Source organism: Giraffa tippelskirchi, chromosome 2 (genome assembly GCF_054371585.1).
Source record: "Giraffa tippelskirchi isolate mGirTip1 chromosome 2, T2T-mGirTip1v1.2.pri, whole genome shotgun sequence".
In the NCBI taxonomy this organism is placed as follows: Eukaryota; Metazoa; Chordata; class Mammalia; order Artiodactyla; family Giraffidae; genus Giraffa; species Giraffa tippelskirchi.
The window spans coordinates 115,180,850-115,203,501 of record NC_137276.1 but is presented as its reverse complement, the minus strand read 5'-3'; the positions used below and the strand labels follow the sequence as shown (position 1 = coordinate 115,203,501).

At 40.0% G+C, this 22,652-nt stretch overlaps 1 long non-coding RNA gene across 1 annotated transcript in view; it reads left to right on the top strand.

The window, feature by feature from the left end:
- LOC145539941 (uncharacterized) overlaps positions 1-8,936 on the top strand; it is a 35,408-nt gene extending 26,472 nt beyond the window's left edge. Inside the window, exons 5-6 of the long non-coding RNA XR_014078080.1 lie at positions 491-614; positions 5,117-8,936. This is a non-coding gene — a long non-coding RNA (uncharacterized LOC145539941). The remainder of the gene's footprint in view (positions 1-490; positions 615-5,116) is intronic.
- The last annotated feature ends 13,716 nt before the right edge of the window (positions 8,937-22,652 follow it).

Genomic DNA, 22,652 nt, shown 5'->3' with positions numbered 1-22,652 from the left:
ACTCTGAAGGTGATTCTACAACTGAGAAACCATCACCAGTCTATGCCATAAATACATCCATCATGTCCAAGTTCCCTCCCCCTCTTTATTTGTGGTAAGAATACTTAACAGGAGACCTAACCTCTTAGCCAAGTTCGGAGTATATAATATGGCTTTATTAACTACAGGCACGGTGCCATGTGAATTTTTAGAACTTACTCATCTTGAACACCTGACACTCTATACCTTTTGCCCATCAGCTCTCTGTCCCCATCCCCCTTCCCAGCCCCTGGCAACCACCCTTCTACTCTCTCCTAAGTGTCTGACTATTTTAGACTCCTCATATAAGTGATACTATGTAGTATTTGTCCTGTGTCTGGTTTACTTCACTTGGCATAATGTCCTCCAGGTTCATCCATGTTATTGCAAATGGTAAGATTTCCTTCTTTTTTTAAAGTCTGAATTATATCCCATTTGTGTACATACCACATTTTCTTTAACCATTCTTCAGGCAATGCACATTTAGGTTGCTTCCATGTTTTGGCTATTTGAACAATGCTGCCGTCTATGGGGTCGCACAGAGTCGGACACGACTGAAGTGCTTTAGCAGCAGCAGCAGTGAACAGCGAATGCAGGTACCACTTTGATTTCAATTCCTTTGTGTATATACTTGGAAATGGGATTGCTGGATCATATGTTAGTTCTTATTTCTAATTTTGGGTCTGGCCTTGGTATCAGGGTAATGCTGGCATCATAAAGTGAGCTTGGAAGTGTAATTTCTTCCACTTTTGGGAGAGTTTAAGAAGAATTGGTATTAATTCTGCTTTACAGTTTGGTAGAATTGCCTGTGAAGACCCGGCCCTGAGCTTTTCTTTGCTGAGAGGTGTTTGGTTACTGATTTAATCTCCTTATTTATCATTGGTCTGTTCAAGCTTTCAATTGCATGTGTCTAGGATTTATCCATTTCTTCTCGGATACCTATTTATTGATATATAATTGTTCATAATAATTCCCAATGATTTTTAAAATTTATGTGGCATTTTGTAAGGTCTTCTTTATCATTTGTGATTTTATTTGAGTCTTCTTTATTCCTTAAACTTGTTAAGGGTTTGTCAATTTTATCTTTTCAAAAACCACCTTTTATTCTATTTTTTCTATTGTTTTTCTGTTTCCTAATTCTATTTATTTATGCTGTCACCTTTTTTCTTTCACTTGCAGCTTAATTTGTTCTTTTTCTAAGTCTGTGAGGTATAAATTTATAGATTATTTGAGATTTTTCTTTTGTGATGTAGATATTTATTGATATCTCTTGGTACTTTCCATTTGTCTCAAAATATTTTCTAATTGAAGTTTCTTCTTTGATCCAATGTTATTATTCAAGAGAATGTTGTTTAATTTTCAGGTATTTATGCATTTCCCCATTTTCCTTCTGTTACTGATTTCTAATTTCATTCCACTGTGGTTAGAAAAGAAATTTGGGATGATTTCAATCTCCTTAAATTTGTTAAAGCCTGTTTTGTGATCTATAATATGATTTATCCAGGAGAATCCATGTTACATTGAGAAGAAGGTACATTCTGCTGTTGCTGGATATTTGATAAATATCTGTTTGGTCCACTACTTAATAGTGATGCTCAACTCTGCTGTTTCCTTATTGATTTTTGTCTGAATGTTCCATCCATTTTTGAAAGTGGAGTATTCAACTCTCATACTACTATTGTGTGGCAATTTACTTCTCCCTTTAGATTTGAAGATATTTGCTTTATATATTTAGAAGCCTGGATGTTGGATACATATATTTTTATTTACTTATTTTTATAACCTTTTAGAAAACTGAAGTATAGTTATTTACAAGGTTGTGTTAGTTTCAGGTTTACAGCAAAGTGATATGTGCGTGTGTGTAATTTTTCAGATTCTTTTCAATTATTGCTTATTACAAGATATTCAATATAGTTCCCTGTGCTATTCAGTAGGTCCATGTTGTCTACCTATTTATATACAGTACTGTGTATATGTTAATCCCAAATTTCTTATTTGTATTAAATGTTTTAATTGAAAAAAAGTTTTAACGTAACTTTGCATTTTTAGTTATTACAAAATATTGGCTATATTCTTAGTATTGTACAATAAATACATCCCTGAGCCAATATCACGCCCATAGTTTGTTCTCCCGCTCGCCTACCTCTATATTGCCCCTCCCCCATGCTGGTAATCACTAGTTTGTTCTCTGTATTTGTTAGTCTGCTTCTTTTTTTGTTGTATTCACTAGTTAGTTGTATGTTTTAAAATTCCACATGTAAGTGACTTCATACAGTATTTGTCTTTCTCTGTCTGACTTATTTCATTTACCATAATAAGCTCATTCATGATACATTCGTTTGATAGTTTAGTATTCCATTATATATCTACCACACTGTCTTTATCCATTCAAATGTTGATGGATACTTAGGTTGCTTCCATGTCTTGACAATTTTAAATAATGTTGCAGTGAATATTGGAGTGCATTTATCTTTTTGAAATTGTGTTTTTGCTTTTTTCAGACATATACACAGGGGCAGAATGGGTGATATATAATTGTGTTATCCTCTTGTTAAATAAACCCTTTTATCGCATTGAGCAATTTTTTACTCAGAGTCTATTTTGTCTTATATAAGTAGCCACCCCTGTTTTCTTTTGGCTAACATTTTTATGCAATATCTTTTTCTATCCCTTTACTTTCACTCTTTGAGTGTTTTTAAAGCTATAGCCTTTTGTACACAGCAAACAGTTGTAGATTATTGTTTTATCCATTCGGTCACTCGATGTCATTTGTTTAGTGAGTTTAATCCTTTTAAATTTAAAGTAACTATTGATTATTGTAGTTACAGTTATTCTTAGTACTTTTATCTTTTAACTTTTTAAGTAGGGTTAAAAGTGATTTGTGCACCACCATGACAGTATTGCATTATTCCTTATTTGCCTATATATTTACCAGTAAAATTTATTCTTGGTTATGTTTCTGTGTGGTTGTTTAGTGTCCTTAGTTTTTAATTTGACAAACTCCCTTTAGCAGTTATTCTAAGGCAGTTCTAGTGGTAACAAACTTCCTCAATGTTTGTCTAGGAAAGTCTTTCTCTCCTTCATTTTTAAAGGACAGTTTTGCCACACATAGTATTCTTGGTTGGTGAATTTTGTCTTTCAGCATTTTGAAAAGATCATCTTACTTTCTCCAGGACTTCAAGGTTTCTGCTAAAAATTCTAATAATCTTAATGGAGTTTCATTTTATGTGATGTCATTTTTCTTTTGCTGTTTTCAAAATTCTCTAACTTTTGACAATTTAATGTGTTTTAGGGTACACCTTTTTTAGGGTCAACCTCCTTGAGGTCTTTTGGGCTTTATGAATCTACATGTCCTTTTCCTTCCCTAGATTAGGGAAATATTAGCTGTTATTTCTTTAAATAAGCTTTCTTTCCCTTTCTATACTTCTAGAACTCCCATTACGTTTTATTGCTTTTCTTGACTGTGTCCTATGAGACCTGTAAGCCTTATTCACTCTCTTTCTTATTCTTATTTACTTCTGCGCCTCTGAGAGTGTGTGTGTGTGCGCGTGCATGTGGGTGTGTGTGCGTGTGTGTGTGTATGCTCAGTCACTCAGTCATGTCTGACTCTACCACTCTGTGGACTGTAGCCGTCTAGTCTCCTCTGTCCATAGAGCTTTCCAGGCAAGAATACTGGAGTGAGTTGCCATTTCCTGCTCCAGAGGATCGTCCTGACCCAGGGATCCAGCATGCATCTCCTGCATTGGCAGGTGGGTGCTTTACCACTGAGCCACCCAGGAAGCCCCACTACTCTGAGGAGAGCATTTCAAGTGATCTGATTTCAAGTTCACTGATTCTTTCTTCTGACTGATGAAGTCTGCTGTTGAAGCTCTCTATTGAATTTTTCAGTGCAGTCATTATATTCTTTGCTCCAGAATTTATGCTTTGGCTCTTTTGGGGCGTTTCTTGAGAAACCCTAAAAAAAACTTATCATGATCATGTATTGTTTTTTCTGGTATTGTCTAGTTGTCTGTCTGCATTCTCTTATGACTTAATGAGCTCCTTTAAAATGGGATGACCCAGAGGGATGGGATGGGGAGGGAGGTGGGAGGGGGGTTCAGGATGAGGAACACATGTAAACCCATGGCTGATTAATGTCAATGTATGGCAAAAACCACTACAATATTGTGAAGTAATTAGCCCCCAACTAAAATAAATAAATTTATTTTTAAAAAATGGTTATTTTAACTTCTTTGTCCAGCAATTCATAGATTCCCATTTCTTTGAGGTCAGTTACTGGATTTGTTTTTTGTTCCTTTGGTGATGACATGTTTCCCTAATTTTTTGTGATCAGTTTATCTTGTGTTGATGTCTGTACACTTAAAGAATTAGTCAACCCTTATAGTCCATATGTACTGGCATGGGAATGGAAACACCTTCACCTAGCTAGAGGTCCTGGGAATCTATCAAACTTTTGTGTAGATGTGCCCATTTTACTCCTCATTCCTCCTTCAGAGGCTAGACTAAAGACTGTCTTCCTTTCCCTGATCCCATAGAGAAGTGTAAGGTGCTGAGAGCTGCCTATTCCTTTTCTCTAGGGTGTGCCCTGCTGGGCCAGGACATGGAGTGCAAGCACCAATTTATCCCTCCATTTTGAAAGGCATGTCTTAGAATTTTGTGCCATTTCCCTATCCCACAGAGCCATGCTGAATGCCAGGAGTCACCTGCCCTTTTTCCATAGGGCAGTGCACTGAGTTGCCAGGATAATGAACTCAATCTCACTCTGTCCTTCCCTTCTGAAGGAGCAGCCTCCAAGTTGTGCACCTTCCCCCAGTACTGCAGAGTCAAGCTAGTTGCTGAGGTCTTCAGTGGCTGCTGACGTTCATGTTCCATCTGTGGGAGTGTGTTGGACACCATCTTTGGGGAATTGTGGCTTTGGGGATATATATGTTGGTGGTTATGAACCTCCATCCTTGTCTTCATTCTTTGCTGCTTCCAGACAATCCAGCCATGCTGATTACTTCAGTGTTCTGGGTGCAGCAAAATAAGCAGAGCTTTTACACATTGCCCCAAAAGGCTGGGGAGTCAGACCGTCACCTGTTCTCTCTTTTATCTTCAGGGAGACATCATGGGCTGAGGGATCTCTCTTGGGTCTGAGTTTTGTCAGCCTGGAGCAGTAGTGATGCAAGCAAAGTGACACTGCTCTTTCTCCCCTTTCAGCGTGGCTGAACCTCTCAACTGGACTCCAGAGTTCTCACAAAGGTAATTTTGTCTGTAGATGGTTTTCACATTAGTGTTTCAATGGCACTCCACTCCAGTACTCTTGTCTGGAAAATCCCATGGACGGAGGAACCTGGTAGGCTGCATTCCATGGGGTCACTAAGAGTCGGACACGACTAAGCGACTTCACTTTCACTTTTCACTTTCATGCATTGGAGAAGGAAATGGCAACCCACTCCAGTGTTCTTGCCTGGAGAATCACAGGGACGGGGGAGCCTGGTAGCTGCCATCTATGGGGTCGCACAGAGTCGGACATGACTGAAGTGACTTAGCAGCAGGAGCAGCGGAGGCAGTGCTGGCTAGAACTTCCTATTCTGCCATTTTATGAATAACACTCTGTCTCCTGAGCATTCTTGTAACACTTTGCTCTCAGAACTAAATCCAACTTCACTCACATCCCAGGAGGCCTGAATTGGCTGTCCCCACTCACTTCTCCACCCTCCCCAACTTAGAGCTTCCTCTGGCCTATCCTGCTCCAGCTACATATTTTCCATCACTTTCCCCTCACAGCCAAGCTCCTTAACCCCAGAGTCTTGTGAATTCCTGTTTCCTTTGCCTAGAATATCTTTTCCTAGTTGTTCATTTTGCTGGTTTCTTCTCAACTTTTGGATTTCATTTTCAATTCTAGCTTTCCATTCCTGACTTTTCCTGTTACCTATGTAAGTAACCTCTTGCAACCCACTCATGTTTCCTTACCACATTACCCGGTCTTCATTTTGTGCACCGCCACAATTTAAAATGTCTCATTTGCCCACTTGCTTATTACCTGTCTTCCCATATAGAATGTCAGCTTCAAGAAGGCAGACACTGTGTCTGTCTTGTTTATCACTGTATTCCCTGCCCAGTCTCTGTAGATTTCTTTTAAAACAACAACAGAACAGTTAATGTATAAGATGCCATACCTAACTTCATTCTTCCCTATTTGTAGATAGGAAATATCTTCTGATTATACATAATACTGCAATAAACATCTCTGCGCATACCATGCTTTGTCCCTGCCTCTACTGATTTTGTTCTCTAACGTCTCAGAAGTAAAAACGCTGGCTCCACGATGAAGCATGAGTATGTTTAAGGCTTCTCCATAAACATGCCCACATTGCACTGCAGAAAGTCTGACTGAAGATCTGACATAAGTCCCACCATACATGAATGTGAGGGCTATGAGAACACACATTAATCTTTAGATGAGCAATGCGCATGAATCATCCGAGGATCTGATTAAAAGTCAGATTCTGATGCAGGAAATCTGAAGTGGGGCCTGTGATGCTGCATTTCTATCTAACAAGATCCCTGGAGGATTCCCCCAGGAGTTCTCATCCTGCCTGCTCTTTCCTATCAATGTCTGGGCTCTAGGCTGACACAGCCCCTGGGCACCTGTGCCTCTGCCTAGACCTCATCTTCCCAGGTCAACATCCCTGGTAGGACAGCCTGTGATTCTTTTCACTCTGTCTTCTTAAGGTCCTGTCTCCATTTGGCTCTCAACTCCAGGCTCCATGACCCCTGATGTGTGTGGTACTTAGGGTTCTGATTAGGTTTTGCATTAGATGTGGGAAGAACTTATCCCTTTAGATTCTAGGATGCTCCACTACCCTGGGTAGAGTAGTGGACATCTGTGACCACTTTTCCTGCCTGTCTTCTATTTCCTCCTCATCTCCTCCAATAGTACCTCTTTTTCCTGTACAGACCCCACCACCACCATCACCACCCTTTCCTAGTCCATGTGGTTTGAAAAAAAGTTAACACTCTATAATACCAGAATCAAAAGCTGAGGATATGACCTAGACCCAGGAAATGAATAGATTTCATCTTCTTTGTTTTCAATAATCTGCTCAAGGGTGGACATGTGACCTGGTTCCAGGAAATCTGCACCAAGACTTAGAGCTATTGTGAATGGAGAAGTTTTCTTTCCTCTAGGGGGCTGCCAGGGCCACTATATCAGCTAACTGACCAGAGACTGAGGCCAACATGGAAACCAGAGATAAGGTAACTCTTAATGTCATCACTTGAGGCCCAAGGTCAAGCTGAACCTAAAGCTGACTTGATTTTGATGGGGGTGGGCCATAGTTGACTTAGGACCAAGCCATCAAAGCAAGGCACCAACTTGGACACTGAGGCTTGTGTGTCAGCATGTTCAGCACTAATTCAGGAGGGTGCAGAAAGAGAAATCCTAAGAGCGTGCCTGTTGCACTCACATGTGCCCATGGACACATGGGCATACACAGTCCAGCCCAGAATAGTAAGGAACATGGTGGAGGTGAGCGGGTGGTTCAGCCAACATAAAAAAAGGCTGCTCCTGTCAAATGGGAGGTTTTCCCTCGTTACTGGCATCTTTGTCTGATATGCAATGAGCTTTGAAGCAAAAATAAGAGACACATTGGACAGGTAATAAGTAGCTTAATATGAGTGTGAGTCAGAACTGTATTTAAATATGGTGCAGTGTTTAAACAATCTCACATCTTTCATCTCTTCCTGGAAAGCAAATCCTCAGCACTGTCATGGTCTTTTTCTTATAAGTGTACAAGGTCTTAACATAGCATCACATGGCACGTGGTAATCCAGAGAGGTGACAAGGTCAAGGTCACACAGTCTGCTGGGGCAGAGCAGACACGCAGGCAACGATTTTCTTACTACAACCCTGGGTTTGATTCATCACCAGAGGCAGGTTTTCTGGGAAGTTATGAAGGCTGAAACCACTTGCTCAGCCCTTTCTTAGATCTCACACATTATTCTGGATTCTGTTGCTTAAAAAAGCACCATCCCAAACTATGTAAGCCTTATGCTTTAGGTCCCACAGGTGTGACTCAGCCCCAACCCCCTACTGACCCAAGGCTGTTTCCCACTTCCTTCCCCATCACTCTCAAGAACCCCAAACTCAAGGGGGTTGTCACAAACTTGAAATAGGTTCTGAAAGGTCTTTGAGTCTAGTTTACCACTGCTTGTCCTCACATGCAGTTTCTTCCCTATTTTTGATAATGTAGACATTTGTTATACAAACAACATCTACAGAGACCCATTCTGTAAGATGTTTACATGCCTCTTTAAAGATCTTCTGCTTCATCTTAAAAATAAAACCAAATCATCCTGCTTCTCCCTGGGCCAGTACTCAGGGATCCCACCTGGGAGAAGGGGAAGAGCCTATGAGAAGCTCCCTAGCCACCCATCTGGTGACCCACAAGAGCAACCTCCATCTTCTGGTCAGGCAGGGCCAGTTAGTTGAGTGGACTGTGTTTTGCAGGTAAAACAGTTCCATGTTCTCACATGTGCTTCTGTCTGTCAGTACCTGATGCTTCACAGGAAGCATCTGCAAAGCTCAGCTCAGTGCCTGGTCCTGGGTGGATGTTGAGAAAGCTCAGCAGGGAGCCGCCTGCCCAGGGCTGGGTGAGCTCCAGGCTCCCAGACAGACAAGGCACAAGTGGAAGCAAGTGTCCCAGGTCAGGGGGGAAGTGAGAGAGGCTTCTGGGGGAGACCTGAGGGCAACAACCTCCTGGAGGAGCACACAAAACATGTCTTCACTTCTCCAGGCCTGGGGAGGGATGCAGGCCCCAGCCCATGATAGTGCACATGCAGGATGCTCTTTATAGAGGCCGTGTCTGTGGATTGGACAAATACATGTTCAAGTCACATTTTGCAATCAAAAAAGTAAAAAAAATAAAAAAAAATCTGTTGATTTCTTTCTCCTGTTCCCCAGTTGAGTCCCTCAGGGACAGCAGAGAGCCTCCAGCTTGCTGACCACTGGTGGGCAGGGCCAAGTCTGAGACACTGGCAGCAGGGCCCTGTAGGTCTCAGGTCTTCCAGTGGCAGGGTGGAGAGGGGGATCCCTGGTCATAGGAGTTCTTTATGTCTTCTATTAATATTTATTGACTTTTTTAGATATATAATTTGGCAGATACTTTCTTTGATTCCACAGGTTGTTTTTTCACTCTATTGTGTGTTTTGATGCTCAGAAGTTCTAGCTTTTGTTAGAGTGCATGCTGTCTATTTTTACTTCTGTTGCTTGTGCTTATGTTTTCATATTCAGGATGTCCTCACCAAATGCAATGTCATTAAGATTTCCTGCTGTGTTTTTTCCTAGGAGTTTAACAGTGCTGTGTCTCACATGTAGATCTTTGATGGATCAAACATTTTTACTTATTTTTGCCTATGGTGTATAAGTTTATAATAGAATACTATGCAAAATGAAAACTGAGCTACAGCCACTTTGAAGAATAGGTATACTAACAAGTGTAATGAAAGAAGATAGACCTAAAGGAGGGCATAGTCTATAATTCCACTTAAATCAATTTCAACAAAATCAGTTAGAAAACTGGCTTCCTTTGGGAAGAGAGGACTGTAACCTGGGATGTGTGCTCAAGGTCGCCCATCTCTAGTCTTTTCCAATCTTTGAAGACTCACCCATGGAGCAGAAGTGCTGCCTGGGAACTTTTCCCAATTGGGACTCCAGATGTCCTGTGCCATGGGACTTTCCAGCACTGTTTGAGTCTGGATGTTGGTCAAAACCCTGTTTGGTGATGTACCCTCTGCTTTTTCTCGTTTTCTTTTCTTTTAATATTAGTTTATAAAAAGTAAGCTAAATAATTCTCTAATAAATATTGGTATTATTTATTTGATTACAACAGTGGCTTATTTTATTAACAAATCCTTTGAACCTGAGACAAAAGTGAAAACTTTCAGCAAAATGGTTGGTTATCAGCTGATTTTTCAGAGCTCTGCAGGCCAGAAGGGAATGGCACAATATACTTGAAGCAATGAAAAGGAAAAACCTATGATCAAGATTACTCTACCCAGGAAGGATCTCATTCAAGTTTGACAGAGAAATCAAAAGCTTTACAGAAAGCAAAAGCTAAGAAAATTCAGCGCCACCAAACCAGTTTTACCACAAATGTTAAGGGAACTTCTCTAGGCAGGAAACTCAAGAGAAGAAAAAGCCCCACAAAACCACACAAAACAAGAAGATGGTAATAGGAACACGCATATTGATAACTACTTTGAATATAAATGGATTAAATGCTCCAAGAAAAGAATAAACCTACTTAAGGAGACAATAAACTTATACTCCAAAAACTGTAAGACACTGTTGAAAGAAATAAAAATTGACACAAACAGATGAAAAGGTTTACCATGTCCTTGGGTTGGAAGAATCAATGATGTCAAAATGACTGTATTACCTAAGACAATCTACAGATTCAATGCAACCCCTCTCAAATTACCAAATGGAATTTTTCACAGAACTAGAACAAAAAATCTTAAAATTTATATGAAAACAAAAGAACCTGAATATGCAAAGCAATCTTTAGGAAGAAAAATGGAGTTGGAAGAATCAGGCTCCTTGACTTCGGACAAAACTACAAACTTATAGTCATCAAAACAATATGGGAGGGCAGTCCTAAGATGGCGGAGGAATAGGACAGGGAGACGACTTTCTCTCCCACAAATTCACGAAGAGAACATTTAGACACCGAGCAAATTCCACAAAACAACTTGTGAATGCTGGCAGAGGACATCAGATACACAGAAAGGCAGATCATAGTCTTCAAAAGGAGGTAGGACAAAATATAAAAGATAAAGAGAGACAAAAGAGGTGGGGACGGAGATCCATCCCGGGAAGTGAGTCTTAAAAAAGAGAGAAGTCTCCAAGGAAACACTCTCTCTGGCGGGTCTGTGGTGAACATTGGAATCTCAAAGGGCAAAATAACCAGGAGGAAAAATAAATAATTAATTAAACCCCGCAGTTTGCGTACCTAACAGCAGATCCCAGCGGGCGCGCAGCCCAGACGCGCGCTTTCCCAACTAGCAAGCGGGGGCTGGGCAGGGAGGGGCGGGCTGCATTGCTTTCAGTAAGGAATGAGCCTGAATGCCTCGCAGGCAATCTGAGGGAACTAGATTGAGACAGCAACCTAGACCGTGGGATAGCTTTCTTGCGAAAAGCCTTAACCTAAGACACCGCCAAGCCTGCTCACAGAACAAATGACTGAGCAGAGTAAACTGGCCACAGACCTGCCCATCCCCCACCAGAGATGGGCAGGGAAGGGCAGTCAGAGCCAGAAGGGCGTAGTCGCGGCCCCAGAGAGGCATCCTATACCAAACTACAAACAGATCTCGCTGCTAACCAGGACTGCTTGGGACTCTGGAGAGTCGACACCCACCGAGAGGGTCGCAGCCAGAGATCAGCTCCCCAGGGGAGAGCATGGCACACCTGGGAAACTGCGCCCATTGTACACCCAGAAAACCAAGCGGCTGGAATGGGGGAACGGAAGAAGACGCAGCCCCCGACCGTGCTAGCCAAAACCCTGGTCACCGGAGCTGCTCGGACCTGGGAAGGGCACAAAACCCAGGCTCTACCAAGTCTACGCCTTTGTGAAGTACCCAGGAACCAGAACCTGAGTGGCTTAGACCTGGGAAGTACAGGCAACCCCAAGGGCTGCTTCAGACAGTTCCCAGCAGTGCACTAGAGCCTGAGCAGTGTAGACTGGGAAAGCACACACACCATGAGGGGGGCAAACCCAGTGTGGCCGAAACATTGTGAGCACACGCCAGTGAGATTTGTTTGTAGTGTTCCTCCCTCCCCACAGCACAACTGAACAAGTGAGACTTAAAAAAAAAAAGTGACCACCACCGCCCCCCTGGTGTCAGGGCGGAAACTAGACACTGAAGAGACCAGCAAACAGAAGAAGCTAAAGGAAACAGAAGGAGTCACTTTATAAGTGACAGATGCAACAAATTAAAACCCTGTAATTAGCACCAACTACATAGGAAGGGGCCTAGAGACCTTGAGAAGTACAAGCTGGACCAAGGAACTATCTGAAAATGAACTGACTCCACACAGTCCATAACAGCTCTAGAGAAAGTCCGAGATATATTTTTACTAGTATCATTTTTTACATTTTTAAAACTTTTGTTATTATTTTTTGTTAATTTTTTTAAATTTTATTTTCTTATTTTATTTCTATTTTGAGTCCCCTATTACTCCTTCAATTTTCATTTTTATAACCTACTATTAACTTGCGGGGGGAAAAAAGACACTATTTTTTCTTGATTTTGTTTTTCTTTCTTTAAGACATTATTTTTAAAGTAAACTTCATTTATATATATTTTATAATTTTTGTGACTTTGGTGTTTTTTTTTCTTTTTTTTTCTTTTTTCTTTCTTTTTCTTTTTTCTTTTTCTTTTCTTTCTCCTTTTTTAATATAGTATTTTTGAGAACCTAACCTCTACTCCAGATTTTTAATCTTTGCTTTTTAGTATTTGTTATCAACTTTGTATCTTCAATCACACACTCTTCAGCACCCATTTTTACTTGGGAACGAGATCACTGGCTTGATTGCTCTCTCCCCCTTTTAACTCTCCTTTTTCTCCACCAAGTCGCCTCTATCTCCCCACTCCCCCTTTTCTTCTCTACCCAATTCTGTGTATCTCTTTGTGTGTTCCGGGATGTGGAGAACACTTAGAGAACTGATTACTGGCTGAATCTGTCTCTCCCCTTTTGATTCCCCTTTTTCTCCTCCTCGCCACCTCTGTCTCCTTCCTCCCTCTTCTCTTCCCTGTGTAACTCCGTGAACATCTCTGAGAAATCCAGACGGTGGAGAGCACACAGGGAAGTGATTATTGGCTAGCTTGCTCTCTCCCCTTTTTATTCTCCTCTTCTCCTCCTGGCCACCTCTATCTCCCTCCTCCCTCTTCTCTTCTCCATGTAACTCTGTGAACCTCCGGGTGTCCCTCACTGCAGAGAAACCTTTCATCATTAACCTAGATGTTTTATCATTGCTGCTACATAGATGGAGAAGTCTTGAGGCTACTGTAAGAATAAGACTGAAAACCAGAGACAGGAGACTTAAGTCCAAATCTTGAAAACACCAGAGAAATCCTGAATCCAGGAAGCATTAAACAATAGGAGCTCATCAAACACCTCCATACCTACACTGAAACCAAGCACCATCCAAGGGCCAACAAGTCCCAGAGTAAGATATACCACGCAAATTCTCCAGCAACACAAGAACATAGCTGTGAGCTTCAACATACAGGCTGCTCAAAGTCACACCAAACCCATTGACATCTCAAAACTCATTACTGGACACTTCATTGCACTCCAGAGAAAAGAAATCAAGCTCCACCTGCCAGAACACCGACACAAGCTTCCCCAACCAGGAAACCTTGACAAGCCACCCATCTAACCCCAACCACAGCGAGGAACCTCCACAATAAAGAGGAACCACAAACTGCCAGAAAACAGAAAGGCCACCCCAAACACAGCAATATAAACAAGATGAAAAGGCAGAGAAATACCCAGCAGGTAAAGGAACAGGATAAATGCCCTCCAAATCAAACAAAAGAGGAAGAGAGAGGGAATCGACCTGATAAAGAATTCCAAATAATGATAGTGAAAATGATCCAAAATCTGGAAAACAAATTGGAGTTACAGATTAATAACCTGGAGACAAAGATCGAGAAGATGCAAGAAAGGTTTATCACAGACTTAGAAGAAATAAAAAAGAGTCATTACATAATTAATAATGCAATAAATGAGATGAAAAACACTCTGGAGGGAACCAAGAGTAGAATAACGGAGGCAGAAGATAGGACAAGTGAGATAGAATGATAGAAATAAATGAAACAGAGAGGAAAAAAGAATTAAAGGAAATGATGACAACCTCAGAGACCTCTGGGACAATGTTAAACGCACCGACATATGAATCATAGGAGTCCCAGAAGAAGACGAAGAAAAGAAAGACCATGAGAAAACACTCGAGGAGATAATAGTTAAAAACTTCCCTAAAGTGGGGAAGGAAATAATCACCCAAGTCCAAGAAACCCAGAGAGTCCCAAACAGGATAAACCCAAGACGAAATACCCCAAGACACAGAATAATCAAATTAGCAAAGATCAAACACAAAGAAGAAATATTAAAAGCAGCAAGGGAAAAACAACAAATAACACACAAGGGGATTCCCATAAGGATAACAGCTGATCTTTCAATAGAAACTCTTCAGGCTAGAAGGGAATGGCAGGACATACTTAAAGTGATGAAAGAAAATAATCTACAGCCCAGATTACTGTATCCTGCAAGAATCTCATTCAAATATGGAGGAGAGAGCAAAAGCTTTACAGACAAGTAAAAGCTCAGAGAATTCAACACCACCAAACCAGCTCTCCAACAAATGCTAAGGGATCTTCTTTAGACAGGAAACACAGAAAGGGTATATAATCTCGAACCCAAAACAATAAAGTAAATGACAATGGGATCATACTTATCAATAATTACCTTAAATGTAAATGGGTTGAATGCCCCAACCAAAAGACAAAGACTGGCTGAATGGATACAAAAACAAGACCCCTATATATGGTGCCTACAAGAGACCCACCTCGAAACAAGGGACACATACAGACTGAAAGTGAAGTGCTGGAAAAAGATATTTCATGCAAATAGAGGCCAAAATAAAGCAGGGGTAGCAATACTCATATCAGATAAAATAGAGTTTAAAACAAAGGCAGTGAAAAGAGACGAAGATGGACATTACATAATGATCAAAGGATCAATCCAAGAAGAACAATTATAAATATATATGCATCCAACATAGGAGCACCGCAAATTGAAAAATAAAAACCATATGATTATTTCAATAAATGCAGAGAGAGCCTTTGACAAAATTCAGCATCCATTTATGATAAAAACCCTCCAAAATGCAGGAATAGAAGGAACATACCTCAACATAATAAAAGCTATATATGACAAACCCACAGCAAACATTATCCTAAATGGTGAAAAACTGAAAGCATTTCCCCTAAAATCAGGAACAAGATAAGGGTGCCCACTCTCACCACTACTACTCAACGTAGTTTTGGAAGTTTTGGCCACAGCAATCAGAGCAGAAAAAGAAATAAAAGGAATCCAGATTGGAAAAGAAGTAAAACTCTCACTGTTTGCAGATGACATGATCCTCTACATAGAAAACCCTAAAGACTCCACCAGAAAATTACTAGAGGTAATCAATGAATATAGTAAAGTTGCAGGATATAAAATTAACACACAGAAACCCCCTGCATTCCTATACACCAATAATGAGAAAACAGAAAGAGAAATTAAGGAAACAATTTCATTCACCATCGCAATGAAAAGAATAAAATACTTAGGAATATATCTACCTAAAGAAACAAAAGACCTATATATAGAAAACTATAAAACACTGGTGAAAGAAATCAAAGAGGACACAAATAGATGGAGAAATATACCGTGTTCATGGATCAGAAGAATCAATGTAGTGAAAATGAGTATACTACCCAAAGCAATCTATACATTCAATGCAATCCCTATGAAGCTACCAACAGTATTTTTCAGAGAACTAGAACAAATAATTTCACAATTTGTATGGAAACACAAAAAACCTCGAATAGCCAAAGCAATCTTGAGAAAGAAGAATGGAACTGGAGGAATCCACCTGCCTGACTTCAGGCTCGACTACAAAGCCACAGTCATCAAGACAGTATGGTACTGGCACAAGGACAGAAATATACATCAATGGAACAAAATAGAAAGCCCAGAGATAAATCCATGCACCTTTGGACACCTTATCTTTGACGAAGGAGGCAAGAATATACAATGGAAAAAGACAATCTCTTTAACAAGTGGTGTTGGGAAAACTGGTCAATCACTTGTAAAAAAATGAAACTAAAACACTTTCTAACACCGTACAAAAAAATAAACTCAATATGGATTAAAGATCTAAACGTAAGACCAGAAAGTATAAAACTCCTAGAAGAAAACATAGGCAAAACACTCTCCGACATAAATCACAGCAGGATCCTCCATGACCCACCTCCCAGAGGAATGGAAATAAAAGCAAAAATAAACAAATGGGACCTAATTAAAATTAAAAGCTTTTGCACAACAAAGGAAACTCTAAGCAAGGTTAAAACACAGCCTTCAGAATGGGAGAAAATAATAGCAAATGAAGCAACGGACAAACAATTAATCTCAAAAAATATACAGGCAACTCCTGCAGCTCAATTCCAGGAAAATAAACGACCCAATCAAAAAGTGGGCCAAAAAGCTAAACAGATACTTCTCCAAAGAAGACATACAGATGACTAACAAACACACGAAAAGATGCTCAACATGACTCATTATCAGAGAAATGAAAATCAAAACCACAATGGGGTACCATTTCACGCCCGTCAGAATGGCTGCTATCCAAAAGACTACAAGTAATAAATGCTGGAGAGGGTGTGGAGAAAAGGGAACCCTCTTACACTGTTGATGGGAATGCAAACTAGTACAGCCACTGTTGAGAACAGTGTGGAGATTCCTCAAAAAACTGGAAATAGAACTGCCATATGACCCAGAAATCCCACTGCTGGGCATACACACTGAGGAAACCAGAATTGAAAGAGACACGTGTTCTCCAATGTTCATCGCAGCACTGTTTATAATAGCCAGGACATGGAAACAACCTAGATGCCCATCAGCAGACGAATGCATAAGAAAGCCATGGTACATATACACAATGGAACATTACTCAGCCATTAAAAAGAATACATTCAAATCAGTTCTAATGAGGTGGATGAAACTGGAGCCTATTATACAGAATGAAGTAAGCCAGAAAGAAAAACACCAATACAGTATACTAGGACATATATATGGTATTTAGTCAATCGGTAAAGATAACCCTGTATGCGAGATATCAAAAGAGACACAGATAAATATAACAGTATTATGGACTCTATGGGAGAGTGCGAGAGCAGGATGCTATGGGAGAATGGCATGGAAGCATGTAAATTATCATATGTGAAACGAATCGCCAGTCCAGGTTCAATGCAGGATACAGGGTGCTCGGGGCTGGTGCACCGGGTTGACCTGGAGGGATGGGATGGGGAGGGAGGTGGATGTGGCGTTCTGGAAGGGGAAAACATGTACACCCATGGTGGATTCATGTCAATGTATGGCAAAACAAACACAATATTGTAAAGTTAAAAAATAGAAAATAAACAAATTTTAAAAATATATGGTACTGGCACACACACACACACACACAGAAATAAAAATCAATGGAACAAGATAGAAAGCTCAGAAATAAACTGCTGCACCTATGGTCAATTAATCTACAACAAAGGAGGTAAGACGATACAATGGGAAAAAGAAAGTGTTTTCAATAAACAGTGCTGGGGAAACTGGACAGCTAGCTACATGTAGAAAAGATTGAATTATAACATTTCCTGACACCATACACAAAAATAAGCTCAAAATAGATTAAAGACCTAAATGTGAGACCAGACACTATACAACTCTTAGAGAAAAACAGGCAAAACACTCTCTGACAAAAATCGCAGTTGTCTCCCAGAGTAATGGAAATAAACAAATGGGACTTAATGAAACTAAAAAGCTTTTACATAGCAAACAAAATCATAAACAAAATGAAAAGACAACTCACAGATTGGTAGAAAATATTTGCAAATGATGTAGCAAACAGAGATTAGTCTCCAAAATTTACAAACAGCTCACAACACTCAACAGCATCAAAAAAATAACCCAATCAAAAAACGGGCAAAAGATGTAAACAGATATCTCTGCAAAGAAGACATATAGATAGGCAGGAGGCATGTGAAAAGATGTTCACCACTGCTAATTATTAGTGAAATGAAAATCAAAACCACAATGAGATATCCCAATGGTAAAAATGGCTATCATCAAAAAATCCACAAACAGTAAATACTGGAGAGGGCATGGAGAAAAGGGAACCCTCCTATATTGTTGGTGAGAATGTAAATTGGTATAGCCACTATGGAGAACAGTATTGAGGCTCCCTAAACAGTAAAAATAGAGCTACTGGATGCTGCTGCATTCCCACTCCTGTGCATTTATCTGGAGAAAAAATTGGTCCAAAAAATATATGCACCCCAGTGTTCACTGTAGCACTGTTTACAAATAGCCAAGATATATAAGCAACCTAAATGTTCATCAACAGAGAAATGGATAAAGATGGGTACATATATACAATTGAATATCACTCAGCCATTAAAAAGAATGAAATAGTGTCATTTGCTACAAAATAGATGAATCTAGGGATTATCATACTAAGTAAGTCAGAGAAAGAAAAGCATCATATAATATCACTTATGTTAGGTAGTTAGAATAGAAAAGGAGTCCAAGATGGTGGCTAGAGAAAGCAGCAACCAGAGGGGGCAAAAAAACCCCAGCAGCAGCCTGTGAAAAAAGAAACCAAGAACCAGAGTGAGAACCTCTGGCAGGAAACCAGGTCCAGACAAATCACTTTCCCTGACTGGCCTTGAGCATATGCCCTACTTCCATTCCCCTCTCTGACAGGTGGTGGATACAATCCTATTTTGCATGGGGCCGAACCAATCAGGCCCCAGGAACCACCAAGAGAAGGAGACAGAAAGTATTAAAAGGGAAGCCAAGAGGGATGAGGGGGGACTCCAGCAAGGTCAGTCTACTCTCACATCTTGTGAGTGTACTATCTGCAGCCTGCTTAATTAATCCCGCCTGCTTGAGCTACAACTAGTCTGTCATCCCAAACCTTTGCTATGATAAGACAAGAACCAGGGAGAAAGGAAACAACCTGATACTTACATGTTGAATCTAAAGAGAAATGACACAAATGAACTTCTTTATAAAACAGAAACAGATTCACAGACTTAGAAAATGAACTTACAGTTACCAGGGAAGGGCGGGGTGGGGGGGGATAGTTAGGGAATTTGAGATTGATATATATACTACAGTGTGAATATAGTACACACTGCTGTATTTAAAATGGAAAACTAACAAGAACCTACTGTATAGCATAACGAACTCTGCTCAAATAGTATATAACAACCTAAATAAGAAAATAATCTCAAAAAGAATAAACATGTACAAGTATAACTTAATCACTATGCTGTACATCTGAAACTACCACAATATTGTTAATCAACAATTTATTGCTGTTGTTGTTCAGTTGCCCAGTCATATTCGACTCATAGAGACCCCATGGACTGCAGCACACCAGGCCATCCTGTCCCTCACCATCTCCCAAAGTTTGCAAGGAACATGCAAGTTCATGTCCATTGCATCTGTGATGCCATCCAACCATCTCATCCTCTGACGCCCTCTTCTTCTGCCCTCAATCTTTCCCAGCATCAGGGACTTTTCCAATGAGTCAGTTGTTCACATCAGATGACCAAAATATTGGAGCTTCAGCTTCAGCATCAGTCCTTCCAATGAGTATTCAGAGTTGATTTCCCTTAAGATTGGCTCGCTCTCCTTGCTGTCCAAGGGACTTTCAGGAGTCCTCCAGAACCACAGTTTGAAGGCATCAATTCTTTGTTGCTCTGCTTTCTTTACAGTCCAGCTCTCACAACCTTATGTGACCACTGGGAAGACCACAGCCTTGATTATATGGACTTCCGTCGGCAGAGTAATGTCTCTGCTTTTCAACACATTACCTAGATTTGTCATAGCTTTCCTGCCAAGAAGCAATTATCTTCTGATTTCATGGCTGCAGTCACCATCCGGAGTGATTTTAGAACCCAAGAAAAGGAAATCTGTCACTACTTCCACCTTTCCCCTTCTATTTGCCATGAAGAAATGGGGCTGGGTGCCATGATCTTAGTTTTTTTAATATTCGGTTTTAAGCCAGCTCTTTCACTCTCCTCCTTCATCCTCATCAAGAAGCTCTTTAGTTCTTCTTCACTTTCTGTCATTAGAGTGGTATCACCCGCATACCTGAGGTTGTGGATGCTTCTCCTGCCTATCTTGATTCCAGCTTGTAACTCATCCAGCCCAACATTTTTCATGATGTGCTCAGCGTATAGGTTAAACAAACAGGATGACAGCAGACAGCCCTGTTGTACTCCTTTCTTTCTCAATCTTGAACCAGTCAGTTGTTCCTTACAGGGTTCTAACTGTTGCTTCTTGATCCGCATACAGGTTTCTCAGAAGACAGGTAAGATGGTCTGGTATTCCCATCTCTTTAAGAGCTTTCCAGAGTTTGTTATGATCCACACAGTCAAAGGCTTTAGCATAGTCAATGATACAGAGGTATATCTGTTTTTCTGGAATTCCCTTGCTTTCTCTATGATCCAGCAAATGTTGGCAATTTGATCTCTGGTTCCTTTGCCCTTTCTAAACCCAAATTGGACATCTGGAAGTTCCTGGTTTGCATAATGCTGAAGCCTAGCATGCAAGATTTTAGGCATGACCTTACTAGCATGGAAGATGAGTGCAATTGTCCGATGGTTAGAAAATTCTTTAGTACTACTCTTCTTTGGAATTGGGATGAGGATTGACCTTTTGCAGTCCTGTGGCCACTGCTTGGTCTTCCAGATTTGATGACATATTGAATGCAACACCTTGATGGCATCATTCGTTGAAGTTCTGAACAGCTCTGCTGGAATTCCATCACATCCACTAGCTTTATTAACAGCAGTGCTTCCTAAGGCCCACTTGACTTCACACCCCAAAATGTCAGACTCTGGGTGACCGGCCACACTATCATAGTTATCTGTTTCATTAAGATTTTTTTCATACAGTTCTTCCATGTATTCTTTCCATCTCTTCTTGATCTCTTCAGTGTCTACTAGGTCTCTACCATTCCTGACCTTTATTGTGCCCATCTTTGGGTGAAATATTCCCTTGATAGTTCCAATTTTCCTGAAGAGATCTCTAGTCTTTCCCCTTCTGCTGTTTTCTTCTAGTTTTATGCACTGTTCACTGAAGAAGGCCTTCTTGTCTCTCTTTGCTATTTTTTGGAACTCTGCATTTAGTTAGATGTACCTTTCCCTTTCTCCCTTGCTTTCCACTCCTCTTCTTTCTTCTGCTATTTGTAAAGCCTCCTCAGGTAACCACTTTGCCTTCTTGCTTTTCTGTTTCTTTGGGATGGTTTTGTTCACTGCCTCCTGTATGATATTATGGATCTCAGTCCATAGTTCTTCAGGCACACTGTTTACTATACCTTAATATAAGATAAAAGCTTAAAAAAATAGATGATTTAAAAATAATCAAGTTTAGCACCTATAAAGAATTTGAAATATATACCATCACTGAGATTAAAAAAATCCTATAAACAAGTGATTTTAGAAGGACACAAATCAAGAGACCATTACTAATCTGAAAGATAGTGCTCAGAGGGATGGGATGGGGAGGGAGGTGGGAGGGGGGTCAGGATGGGGAACACATGTAAACCCATGGCTGATTCATGTCAATGTATGGCAAAAAAACACTACAATATTGTAAAGCAATTAGCCTCCAACTAAAATAAATAAATAAATTTTAAAAAAAGATAGTGCTAAGAAATTCATTGAGATCATATCATATTACAGAAAGAGAAACTACTTTTAAATCGGTAAGAGAAGTTATAAGAGACAGAGAACAAACTGTGAGATTCCCATTTGTGAGGCTTTCTACAGGAGAAACCTAAGGAAATGGTAGAGAATCAGATCACATCTGAGAACATCCAGATCAAAAAAAGATATGAACCATCTTGTTACATGCTTGAAAACATGTAACAAGTGCTATGTAATATAAATCAATCAATTTGCACCTAGAGAAGTCAAAGTAAACCTCCAACCAAGCAAAGACAAAATTTCAAAACTCAGAAAGAACACACCATCTACTATAAAATAATAATTACATTGAAAGTAGATTTGTCTTCAGCAGCAATATATGTTGGCAAATACTAAGCAGTGTCCTCAAATTGTACAGGGAAAAACTATGACTAGAAACCATTATACTCTTTAGTCATTTAAAACTGGAAGATATATATTTTTTCAGACATATGAAAACGAACAGTTCACCCTAAAACCTCATTGAAAGATTTACTGAAGGGTATACTTCAGCAAGATGAAGACAAAGTGAAGGGTTGGGATATAAGAGATCACTGACAGCATAGAAACTGGTGAAATAAATCAACTCCAGATTATAGACAATAGCGCTTATAATGTTTATGTTTACAAGAGGGGCAAAAATTGTAAATAATAAGATCAGTGAAAGAACTTCAGGGAGTAATTCAAACATTGTAAGGGTCTTGCCTTAGTCTACTCATTCAGTTAGTTCAGAAAATAATTACAGAGTGGCTAATACATGCCAGAAACTGTTGTAGACTTCAGGGATAATGGATAAAGAGTTAAAAGGCCTATTTTTGTGGAACTTACATTCTAGCGAGGGAAATAAACAACAACAACAACAACAAAATACATGAAATAGTGTCAGATGGTATGATAATTTATGTTTGGAGACCACTAATTCACTTTTGAGCATGCAAGGGGGTCCTATTATGCCAGGAAAACCTCCATAAATTGCTAGAATCCCCGTACAAACTGGACACCTTATGTATATGTGCTGTGTAACCTTTCAGTGCTGTGATGAAAAAAAAAGATACTGATGTTAACTA